The sequence below is a fragment of the Arachis hypogaea genome, chromosome 14 (assembly GCF_003086295.3).
Source record: "Arachis hypogaea cultivar Tifrunner chromosome 14, arahy.Tifrunner.gnm2.J5K5, whole genome shotgun sequence".
Classification (NCBI taxonomy): domain Eukaryota; kingdom Viridiplantae; phylum Streptophyta; class Magnoliopsida; order Fabales; family Fabaceae; genus Arachis; species Arachis hypogaea.
In genome coordinates, this window is record NC_092049.1 from 100,166,745 (window position 1) to 100,178,801 (window position 12,057).

At 39.0% G+C, this 12,057-nt stretch overlaps 1 non-coding gene across 1 annotated transcript; it reads left to right on the forward strand.

Moving 5' to 3' along the window:
• Nucleotides 1-7,377: 7,377 nt before the first annotated feature.
• Nucleotides 7,378-7,485, forward strand: LOC112745112 (small nucleolar RNA R71). Its single transcript, XR_003173057.1, has one exon. It is a non-coding gene; the product is annotated as a small nucleolar RNA R71 (small nucleolar RNA).
• Nucleotides 7,486-12,057: the final 4,572 nt, after the last annotated feature.

Here is a 12,057-nt window from a genome sequence, read left to right on the forward strand (position 1 = left end):
AAAGTCCGAAAAAGTGAACAAAATTCAACGTAGCGCTCCCTTTAATGAGCGCTAGCCTTTGTTTCTTTCATTCATTGGCTTTACCACTCAAATGTTTCATGCATTCCTTTGTTGGTTTAATTAATAATGCCGTTTTCATTCAATTCATTCTCACTTGGCATTAATGATTAAAGGTTTCATGCATGCATTCATTAACTAATAATGCCAATTGCTTTAACGTAGCATTCATTCTCCATGCCTAATGCGTTAATAATGCATCATGATGGCATTAATAATTAAATGTATGCATGCTTTAGTTATTAATGCTAAGGCTTCATGGTCATGGGCTACGCTTTCAAAAGTGTGGCCTAAGGTTCCAAAGTGTGCTCGATCTTCAAAGCGTGCCCAAAATTCTTCTTTTCTTCTTTTGAGCTGATTTTGTGCTATTTTGCTTCTTTTTCCACTTATTTCCTACAAAGTTTATAAAATTAAAAGATCAAAGAAATATACCATTTAAGCACAAAAGAATGCAATATTTAAGCACTAATCATCAATTTCTTGTATGGAAAAGCATAGAAAAACATGACATGATGACATGTCATCACAACACCAAACAAAAACCTTGCTTGTCCCCAAGCAAGAAAAGAATCATGTAGTACATTTTGACAAACTAAGGTGAGAAGAATAGCAAGTTAATATTCATGGTAGGTGGTGTACGAAATTGTGATGTCCAGGCTCAAACTATTCCTGGCATGTGAGCAACTTGGTATGCGTAATCGTGATTACACATTCATAATTTGTCACAACTTCGATACAACTAACCAGCAAGTGCACTGGGTCGTCCAAGTAATACCTTACGTGAGTAAGGGTCGAATCTCACGGAGATTGTTGGTATGAAGCAAGCTATGGTCACCTTGTAAATCTCAGTCAGGCAGATATAAAGTGATAATGGTGTTTTCGAATATTATATAATAAAATAGGGATAGAGATACTTATGCAATTCATTGGTAGGAATTTCAGATAAGCGAATGGAGTTGCTTTTCGTTCCTCTGAACCTCTGCTTTCCTGCTATCTTCATCCAATCAGTCTTACTCCTTTCCATGGCTGGCTTTATGTGATACATCACCACTGTCAATGGCTACTTTCGGTCATCTCTCGGGAAAATGATCCAATGCCCTGTCACGGCACGGCTAATCGTCTGGAGGCATCACCCTTGCCAATGGCTTCATCTTATCCTCTCAGTGAATAATATGCTCACGCACCCTGTCATGGCACGGCTATTCATCTGTCGGTTCTCGATCATGCTGGAATAGGATTTACTATCCTTTTGCGTCTGTCACTAACGCCCTGCAATCGCGAGTTAGGAGCTCGTCACAGTCATTCAATCATTGAATCCTACTCGGAATACCACAGACAAGGTTTAGACTTTCCGGATTCTCTTGAATGCCGCCATCATTCTAGCTTACGCCACGAAGATTCTGGTTAGGAGATCTAAGAGGTACTCATTCTAGCTTATTTCATGTAGAACAGAAGTGTTTGTCAGGCACGCGTTCATAAGGGAAAAGGATGATGAGCGTCACACATAATCATCACCTTCATCACGTTCTTGGGTGCGAATGGATATCTTAGAAGCGAAATAAGAAGAATTGAATAGAAAACAGTAGTACTTTGCATTAATCTTTGAGGAACAGCAGAGCTCCACACCTTAATCTATGGAGTGTAGAAACTCTACCGTTAAAAATACATAAGTGAAGGTCCAGGCATGGCCGAGATGGCCAGCCCCCTAAAACGTGATCAATAGTCTCCTAAGATGAACAATGGATTAAAACTGAGACCAAAGATACCTAATACAATAGTAAAAGGTCCTATTTATAATAAACTAGCTACTAGGGTTTACATGAGTAAGTAATTGATGCATAAATCCACTTCCTGGGCCCACTTGGTGTGTGTTTGGGCTGAGCTTGAGTGTGGCACGTGTAGAGGTCCTCCTTGGAGTTGAACGCCAGTTTTAGTGCCAGTTTGGGCGTTCAACTCTGGTTTTGGCTCCTTTTCTGGCGCTGGATGCCAGATTTGGGTAGAAAGCTGGCGTTGAACGCCAGTTTACGTCGTCTATTATTGGCCAAAGTATGGACTATTATATATTGCTGGAAAGCCCTGGATGTCTACTTTCCAACGCAATTGGAAGCGCGCCATTTCGAGTTCTGTAGCTCCAGAAAATCCACTTTGAGTGCAGGGAGGTCAGAATCCAACAGCATCAGCAGTCCTTCTTCAACCTCTGAATCTGATTTCTGCTCAAGTCCCTCAATTTCAGCCAGAAAATACTTGAAATCACAGAAAAACACACAAACTCATAGTAAAGTCCAGAAATGTGAATTTAACATAAAAACTAATGAAAACATCCCTAAAAGTAACTAGATCCTACTAAAAATATACTAAAAACAATGTCAAAAAGTGTATAAATTATCTGCTCATCACAACACCAAACTTAAATTGTTGCTTGTCCCCAAGCAACTGAAAATCAAATAGGATAAAAAGAAGAGAATATACTATAAATTCCAAACTATCAATGAAACAGAGCTTCAATCATATGAGCGGGACTTATAGCTTTTTGCCTCTTGAATAGTTTTGGCATCTCACTTTATCCATTGAGGTTCAGAATGATTGGTATCTATAGGAACTTCAGATTTCGAATAGTGTTATTGACTCTCCTAGTTCATTATGATGATTCTTGAACACAGCTTCTTTATGAGTCTTGGCCGTGGCCCTAAGCACTTTGTTTTCCAGTATTACCACCGGATACATAAATGCCACAGACACATAATTGGGTGAACCTTTTCAGATTGTGACTCAGCTTTGCTAAAGTCCCCAATTAGAGGTGTCCAGGGTTCTTAAGCACACTCTTTTTTTGCTTTGGACCTTGACTTTAACCGCTCAGTCTCAAGTTTTCACTTGACACCTACACGCCACAAGCACATGGTTAGGGACAGCTTGGTTTAGCCGCTTAGACCAGGATTTTATTCCTTTAGGCCCTCCTATCCACTGATGCTCAAAACCTTGGGATCCTTTTTATTTGCCCTTGCCTTTTGGTTTTAAGGGTTATTGGCTTTTTGCTCTTGCCTCTTGGTTTTAAGAGCTTTTGGCTTTTTCTGCTTGCTTTTTCTTTTTCTTTCTAATTTTTTTTTGCCTATAAATTTTTTTTTCTGCAAGCTTTGTTCTTTGCTGCTTTTTCTTGCTTCAAGAATCATTTTTATGATTTTTCAGATTATCAAATAACATGTCTCCTAGTCATCATTCTTTCAAGAGCCAACATATTTAACATTCTTAAACAACAACTTCAAAAGACATATGCACTGTTCAAGCATACATTCAGAAAACAAGAAGCATTGTCACCACATCAATATAATTAAACTAAGTTCAAGGATAAATTCGAAACTCATGTACTTTTTGTTCTTTTGAATTAAAACGGTTTTTATTTAAGAGAGGTGATGGATTCATAGGACATTCATAACTTTAAGACATAGTTACTACTACTAATGATCATGTAATGAAGACACAAACATAGATAAGCACATAACATAGAAAACGAAAAATAGAGAAAGCAAGAACAAGGAATGAATCCACCTTAGTGATGGTGGCGTTTCCTTCTTGAGGCACCAATGATGTCCTTGAGCTCTTCTATGTCTCTTCCTTGTCTTTGTTGCTCCTCCCTCATTGCTTTTTGATCTTCTCTTATTTCATGAAGCATGATGGAGTGCTCTTGATGTTCCACCCTTAGTTGTCCCATATTGGAACTCAATTCTCCTAGGGAGGTGTTGATTTGCTCCCAATAGTTTTGTGGAGGAAAGTGCATTTGAGGCATCTCCGGGATCTCATGGTGATGAGCTTCATACGCCTCTTGAGCTCCATGAATGGGCTCTCTTGCTTGCTCCATCTTTTTCTTAGTGATGGGCTTGTCCTCTTTAATGAGGATATCTCCCTCTATGTCAATCCCAGCCGAATTGCATAGGTGGCAAATGAGGTGAGGAAAGGCTAACCTTGCCATGGTGGAGGACTTGTCAGCCACCTTGTAGAGTTCTTGAGGTATAATCTCATGAACTTCCACCTCTTCTCCAATCATGATGCTGTGGATCATGATGGCCCGGTCTATAGTAACTTCAGACTGGTTGCTCGTGGGAATGATTGAACATTGAATGAACTCCAACCATCCTCTAGCTACAGGCTTGAGGTCCAATCTTCTTAGTTGAACCGGCTTGCCTTTGGAGTCAACCTTCCATTGAGGTCCTTCTACACATATGTCCATAAGGACTTGGTCCAACCTTTGATCAAAGTTGACTCTCCTTGTGTAGGGGCGTGCGTTCTCTTCCATGTTTGGCAAGTTGAACGCCAACCTCACATTTTCCGGACTAAAATCCAAGTATTTCCCCCGAACCATTGTAACATAGTTCTTTGGATCCGGGTTCTTACTTTGATCATGGTTCTTGGTGATCCATGCATTAGCATAGAACTCTTGAACCATTAGGATGCCGACTTGTTGGATGGGATTTGTTAGAACTTCCCATCCTCTTCTTTGAATTTCATGTCGGATCTCCGGATACTCATTTCTTTTGAGTTTGAAAGGGACCTCAGGGATCACCTTCTTCTTGGCCACAACATCATAGAAGTGGTCTTGATGGGCTTTGGAGATGAACCTTTCCATCTTCCATGACTCGGATGTGGAAGTTTTTGTCTTCCCTTTCCCTCTTCTAGAGGATTCTCCGGTCTTAGATGCCATAAATGGTAATGGAAAAACAAAAAAGCTATGCTTTTACCACACCAAACTTAGAATATTGCTCGCCCTCGAGCAATAAACAAAAGAATAGAAGAAGAAGAAGAAGAAATATGGAGAGGGAGAGGGAGATGTGGTTTCGGCCAAGAAGGGTGTAGAGGGGTGTATTGTGTGAATTTGATGAAGAATGGAGGGCTTTATATAGGGAAGGGAGGGGGGGTTAAGGTTCGGCCATATGGGTGGGTTTGGGTGGGAAATTGGTTTTGAATTTTGAAGGTAGGTTTATGGGGAAGAGTGGATGGATGTGAGTGGTGAAGAGGTGATGGGGAAGAGAGTTTGAGGTGATTGGTGAAGGGTTTTTGGGGAAGAGTGTTTATGGGGTTGTGTGAAAGAGAGTGGTGAGAAAAAGTGAGTGGAGGTAGGTGGGGATCCTGTGGGGTCCACAGATCCTGAGTGGATCCTGTGGGGTCCACAGATCCTGAGTGGATCTTGTAGGGTCCACAGATCCTGAGGTGTTCAAGGAATTACATCCCTGCACCCATTAGGCATGTAAAAATGCCCTTGTACACAACTCTGGGCGTTCAGCGCCAGGTTGGTGGCCATTTTGGGCGTTCAGCGCCCATTTGTGTGCCATTTCTGGCGTTGAATGCCAGAACCATGCCTGTTCTGGCGTTCAGCGCCCAGAAGCTGCCCATTTTGGGCGTTCAGCGCCAGAACCATGCTCTGTTCTGGCGCTGAACGCCAGACAGATGCTCCTTCAGGGTGTGATTTTTCTTCTGCTGTTTTTGATTCTGTTTTCAATTTTTATATTTATTTTGTGACTTCTCATGATCATGAACCTACAAAGACATATAACTAAGAAAAAATATAGTTAGATAAAAATTGGGTTGCCTCCCAACAAGCGCTTCTTTAATGTCAATAGCTTGACAGTGGGCTCTCATGGAGCCTCACAGATGTGCAGAGCTTTGTTGAGACTCTCCAACACCAAACTTAGAGTTTGGATATGGGAGTTCAACACCAAACTTAGAGTTTGGTTGTGGCCTCCCAACACCAAACTTAGAGTTTGACTGTGGGGCCTCTGGTTGACTCTGCTTTGAGAGAAGCTTTTTCTGCTTCCTCTCCATGGTTGCAGAGGGAGATCCTTGAGTTTTAAACACAAGGGAGTCCTCATTCCATTGAAGGACTATTTCACCTCTGTCAACATCAATCACAGCTCTTGCTGTGGCCAGGAAAGGTCTTCCTAGGATGATGGATTCATCCTCTTCCTTTCCAGTATCCAGGACTATGAAATCAGTAGGGATGTAAAGGCCTTCAACCTTTACTAACACGTCCTCTACTTGTCCATAAGCCTGTTTTCTTGAACTGTCTACCATCTCTAATGAGATTTTAGCAGCTTGCACCCCATAGATTCCCAGTTTCTCTATTACAGAGAGGGGCATGAGGTTTATTCCTGAACCAAGGTCATACAGAGCCTTAAAGATCATGGTGCCTATGGTGCAGGGTATTATGAACTTTCCAGGATCCTGTCTCTTCTGAGGCAATGTCAGTTGATCCAGATCACTTAGTTCATTGATGAACAAGGGAGGTTCAACTTCCCAAGTATCAATGCCAAATAATTTGGCATTCAGCTTCATGATTGCACCAAGAAACTTGGCAGTTTGCTCTTCAGTAACATCCTCATTCTCTTCAGAAGAGGAATACTCATCAGAGCTCATGAAGGGCATAAGGAGGTTCAATGGAATCTCTATGGTCTCTAGATGAGTCTCAGATTCCTTTGGTTCCTCAGAGGGAATCTCCTTATTGGTCACTGGACGTCCCAGGAGGTCTTCCTCCTTGGGATTCACGTCCTCTCCTCTCCTCACAGGTTCGGCCATGATGCTTATGTCAATGGCCTTGCACTCTCCTTTTGGATTCTCTTCTGTATTGCTTGGGAGAGTACTAGGAGGGATTTCAGTGATCCTTTTACTCAGCTGGCCCACTTGTGCTTCCAGATTTCTAATGGAAGACCTTGTTTCATTCATGAAACTTTCAGTGGCCTTGGATAGATCAGAGACTAAGTTTGCTAAATTAGAAGCATTTTGTTCAGAGTTCTCTGTCTGTTGCTGAGTGGATGATGGAAAAGGTTTATTAGTGTTAAACCTATTTCTTCCACCATTATTAAAGCCTTGTTGAGGCTTTTGATCCTTCCATGAGAAATTTGGATGATTTCTCCATGATGAGTTATAGGTGTTTCCATAAGGTTCACCTAAGTAATTCACCTCTGCTATTGCAGGGTTCTCAGGATCATAAGCTTCTTCTTTATAAGAAGCCTCTTGAGTACTGTTGGATGCAGCTTGCATTCCATGCAGACTCTGAGAGATCATATTGACTTGCTGAGTCAATATTTTGTTCTGAGCCAATATGGCATTCAGAGTATCAACTTCAAGAACTCCCTTCTTCATAGGTGTCCCATTACTCACAGGATTCCTTTCAGAGGTGTACATGAACTGGTTATTAGCAACCATGTCAATGAGTTCTTGAGCTTCTGCAGGCGTTTTCTTTAGGTGAATGGATCCACCTGCAGAAGTGTCCAGTGACATCTTTGATAGCTCAGATAAACCATCATAGAATATATCCAGGATGGTCCATTCTGAAAGCATGTCAGAAGGACACTTTTTGGTCAACTGTTTGTATCTTTCCCAAGCTTCATAAAAGGATTCACCTTCTTTCTGTCTGAAGGTTTGAACATCAGCTCTAAGCTTACTCAGCTTTTGAGGAGGAAAGTACTTGGCTAAGAAAGCCGTGACCAGCTTATCCCAAGAGTTCAGGCTGTCCTTGGGTTGAGAATCCAACCATAATCTAGCTCTTTCTCTTACAGCAAAAGGGAAAAGCATGAGCCTGTATACTTCAGGATCTACTCCATTAGTCTTAACAGTATCACATATCTGCAAGAATTCAGTTAAGAACTGAAAAGGATCTTCAGATGGAAGTCCATGAAACTTGCAGTTCTGCTGCATCAGAGAAACTAACTAAGGTTTCAGCTCAAAGTTGTTTGCTCCAATGGCAGGAATGGAGATGCTTCTTCCATGTAAATTGGAATTAGGTGCAGTAAAGTCACCAAACATTCTCCTTGCATTGTTGTTGGGTTCGGCTGCCATTTCCTTTACTTGTTTGAAATTTTCAATCAAGTTGTCTCTGGATTGTTGTAATTTAGCTTCTCTTAGTTTCCTTTTCAGAGTCCTTTCAGGTTCTGGATCAGCTTCAACAAGAATGCCTTTTTCTCTGTCCCTGCTCATAAGAAAGAGAAGAGAACAAGAAAAGAAGAGGAATCCTCTATGTCACAGTAAAGAGGTTCCTTATTGTTAGTAGAAGAAGAGAAGAAGAAATTCGAACACAGATAGAAGAGGGGGTTCGAATTTGGTGATGATGTGAGGAAGAGATGTTAGTTAATGAATGAATAAATAGAATAAGATGAGAGAGCAGGAGGGAATTTTCGAAAATAATTTTTGAAAAAGAGTTAGTGATTTTTTTTGAAAATGGTTTTTGAAAAAATGTTAGTAATTTTCGAAAATTCAAATTTAAAAATTAAAATAATTAATAAATTAAAAAGAAATTTTTGAAAAAGGGGGAAGATATTTTCGAAAATGAGAGAGAGAGTTAGTTAGGTAGTTTTGAAAAAGTTAAGAAACAAATAAAAAGTTAGTTAGTTAGTTGAAACAAATTTTGAAAGGATAAGAAGTTAGGAAGTTAGAAAAGATATTTTGAAAAGATATTTTTGAAAAAGATAAGATAAGAAGATATTTTTGAAAAGATATGATTGAAATTAGTTTTGAAAAAGATTTGATTTTTAAAATCTCAATTAATGACTTGATTCATAAGAAATCACAAGATATGATTCTAGAACTTAAAGTTTGAATCTTTCTTAACAAGCAAGTAACAAACTTGAAATTTTGAATCAAAACATTAATTGTTTATGTTATTTTCGAAAATTTGATATAAAAATAAGAAAAAGATTTTTGAAAAATATTTTTGGAATTTTCGAAAATAATTAAGAATTTTGAAAAAGATTTGATTTTTGAAAAAGATTTTGAAAAAGATAAGATTTTCAAATTGAAAATTTGATTTGACTCATGAGAAACAATTTGATTTTTAAAAATTTTTGAAAAAGTCAACTCAATTTTCGAATTTGATGAGAGAAAAAGGGAAAGATATTTTTTTGATTTTTTGAATTTTTAATGAAAAACATGAAAATGATGCAATGCATGAGATTTTTAGATCAAAACAATGAATGCATGCAAGAATGCTATGAATGTCAAGATGAACACCAAGAACACTATGAATGTCAAGATGAACATCATAGACACAATTTTGAAAAATTTTTAATGCAAAGAAAACATGCAAGACACCAAACTTAGAAATTTTTCATGTTTAGACTCTAAGAAACGAAAAATGCACATGTAAAACAAGAAAAGACACAAAACATGAAAACATCAAGATCAAACAAGAAGACTTACCAAGAACAACTTGAAGATCATGAAGAACACTATGAATGCATGATATTTTCGAAAAATGCAAGATGCATATGCAATTGACACCAAACTTATAACATGACTCAAGACTCAAACAAGAAACAGAAAATATTTTTGATTTTTATGATTTTCTATTTTTTTGGATTTTTTTTCTTTTTTTTTTCGAAAATTATATGAAAAAGAAAAAATAAAGATTCCAAAATTTTTAACATGAATTCCAGGAATCTTGCATTCTTAGTCTAAAGCTTCAGTCCAGGAATTAGACATGGCTCATTAGCCAGCCAAGCTTTCAATGAAAGCTCCAGTCCAAAACACTAGATATGGCCAATGGCCAGCCAAGCTTCAGCATGTAATTCAGATATGACATGCCTGACATACTCATTCCCAAAGGAATAGACATGGCTTTACAGCCAGCCAGGCTTCAACATGCTTCATGAAACACTAGAATTCATTCTTAAAAATTTTGAATCAAATTTTTGAAAACATTTATATATATATATTTTTTTTTTCGAAAACAAAAGAAGATTTTTGAAAGATTTTTGAAAATTTTTTGAAAAGAAAACAAAAAGAAAGTTACCTAATCTGAGCAACAAGATGAACCGTCAGTTGTCCAAACTCAAACAATCCCCGGCAACGGCGCCAAAAACTTGGTGCACGAAATTGTGATATCCAGGCTCAAACTATTCCTGGCATGTGAGCAACTTGGTACGCGTAATCGTGATTACACATTCATAATTTGTCACAACTTCGATACAACTAACCAGCAAGTGCACTGGGTCGTCCAAGTAATACCTTACGTGAGTAAGGGTCGAATCCCACGGAGATTGTTGGTATGAAGCAAGCTATGGTCACCTTGTAAATCTTAGTCAGGCAGATATAAAGTGATAATGGTGTTTTTGAATATTATATAATAAAATAGGGATAGAGATACTTATGCAATTCATTGGTAGGAATTTCAGATAAGCGAATGGAGATGCTTTTTGTTCCTCTGAACCTCTGCTTTCCTGCTATCTTCATCCAATCAGTCTTACTCCTTTCCATGGCTGGCTTTATGTGATACATCACCACTGTCAATGGCTACTTTCGGTCATCTCTCGGGAAAATGATCCAATGCCCTGTCACGGCACGACTAATCGTCTGGAGGCATCACCCTTGCCAATGGCTTCATCTTATCCTCTCAGTGAATAATATGCTCACGCACCCTGTCACGGCACGGCTATTCATCTGTCGGTTCTCGATCATGCTGGAATAGGATTTACTATCCTTTTGTGTCTGTCACTAACACCCTGCAATCGCGAGTTAGGAGCTCGTCACAGTCATTCAATCATTGAATCCTACTCGGAATACCACAGACAAGGTTTAGACTTTCCGGATTCTCTTGAATGCCGCCATCATTCTAGCTTACACCACGAAGATTCTGGTTAGGAGATCTAAGAGGTACTCATTCTAGCTTATTTCATGTAGAACAGAAGTGTTTGTCAGGCACGCGTTCATAAGGGAAAAGAATGATGAGCGTCACACATAATCATCACCTTCATCACGTTCTTGGGTGCGAATGGATATCTTAGAAGCGAAATAAGAAGAATTGAATAGAAAACAGTAGTACTTTGCATTAATCTTTGAGGAACAGCAGAGCTCCACACCTTAATCTATGGAGTGTAGAAACTCTACCGTTAAAAATACATAAGTGAAGGTCCAGGCATGGCCGAGATGGCCAGCCCCCTAAAACGTGATCAATAGTCTCCTAAGATGAACAATGGATTAAAACTGAGACCAAAGATACCTAATACAATAGTAAAAGGTCCTATTTATAATAAACTAGCTACTAGGGTTTACATGAGTAAGTAATTGATGCATAAATCCACTTCCTGGGCCCACTTGGTGTGTGTTTGGGCTGAGCTTGAGTGTGGCACGTGTAGAGGTCCTCCTTGGAGTTGAACGCCAGTTTTAGTGCCAGTTTGGGCGTTCAACTCTGGTTTTGGCTCCTTTTCTGGCGCTGGATGCCAGATTTGGGTAGAAAGCTGGCGTTGAACGCCAGTTTACGTCGTCTATTCTTGGCCAAAGTATGGACTATTATATATTGCTAGAAAGCCCTGGATGTCTACTTTCCAACGCAATTGGAAGCGCGCCATTTCGAGTTCTGTAGCTCCAGAAAATCCACTTTGAGTGCAGGGAGGTCAGAATCCAACAGCATCAGCAGTCCTTCTTCAACCTCTGAATCTGATTTCTGCTCAAGTCCCTCAATTTCAGCCAGAAAATACTTGAAATCACAGAAAAACACACAAACTCATAGTAAAGTCCAGAAATGTGAATTTAACATAAAAACTAATGAAAACATCCCTAAAAGTAACTAGATCCTACTAAAAATATACTAAAAACAATGTCAAAAAGCGTATAAATTGTCCGCTCATCAGTAGGCTAGTTTTCTATCCATGCCACAATCACAAAAGAAATGTAAATGATTGATGCTTCTATCTAGCTCATTTTATGAAATCTTTTCCTTTTGTTTCTTCCTTGAAAACAAGCTTTACATTCTCTTATTAGCTTCTCCTTTGGGTGCTTTACCCCATGAGTTGATAACAAAGCTACGATTCTAGATGCTTTGTTTTCAAGTATTACCACTTGATACATAAGCACCACAAGCATTGAATTAGAGGACTTCATTAAGCTCATTTGTTTCTTTTCTTGAATCTCTAATCATTGATGGTCAGAACCTTGAGCTTTGAGGGAGTGCTTTTGCACTTGAGCCTAGCCTTGACTTCTAAGTGTTTTGTTTTCAAGATTTTTTCCTAATACATAAACACC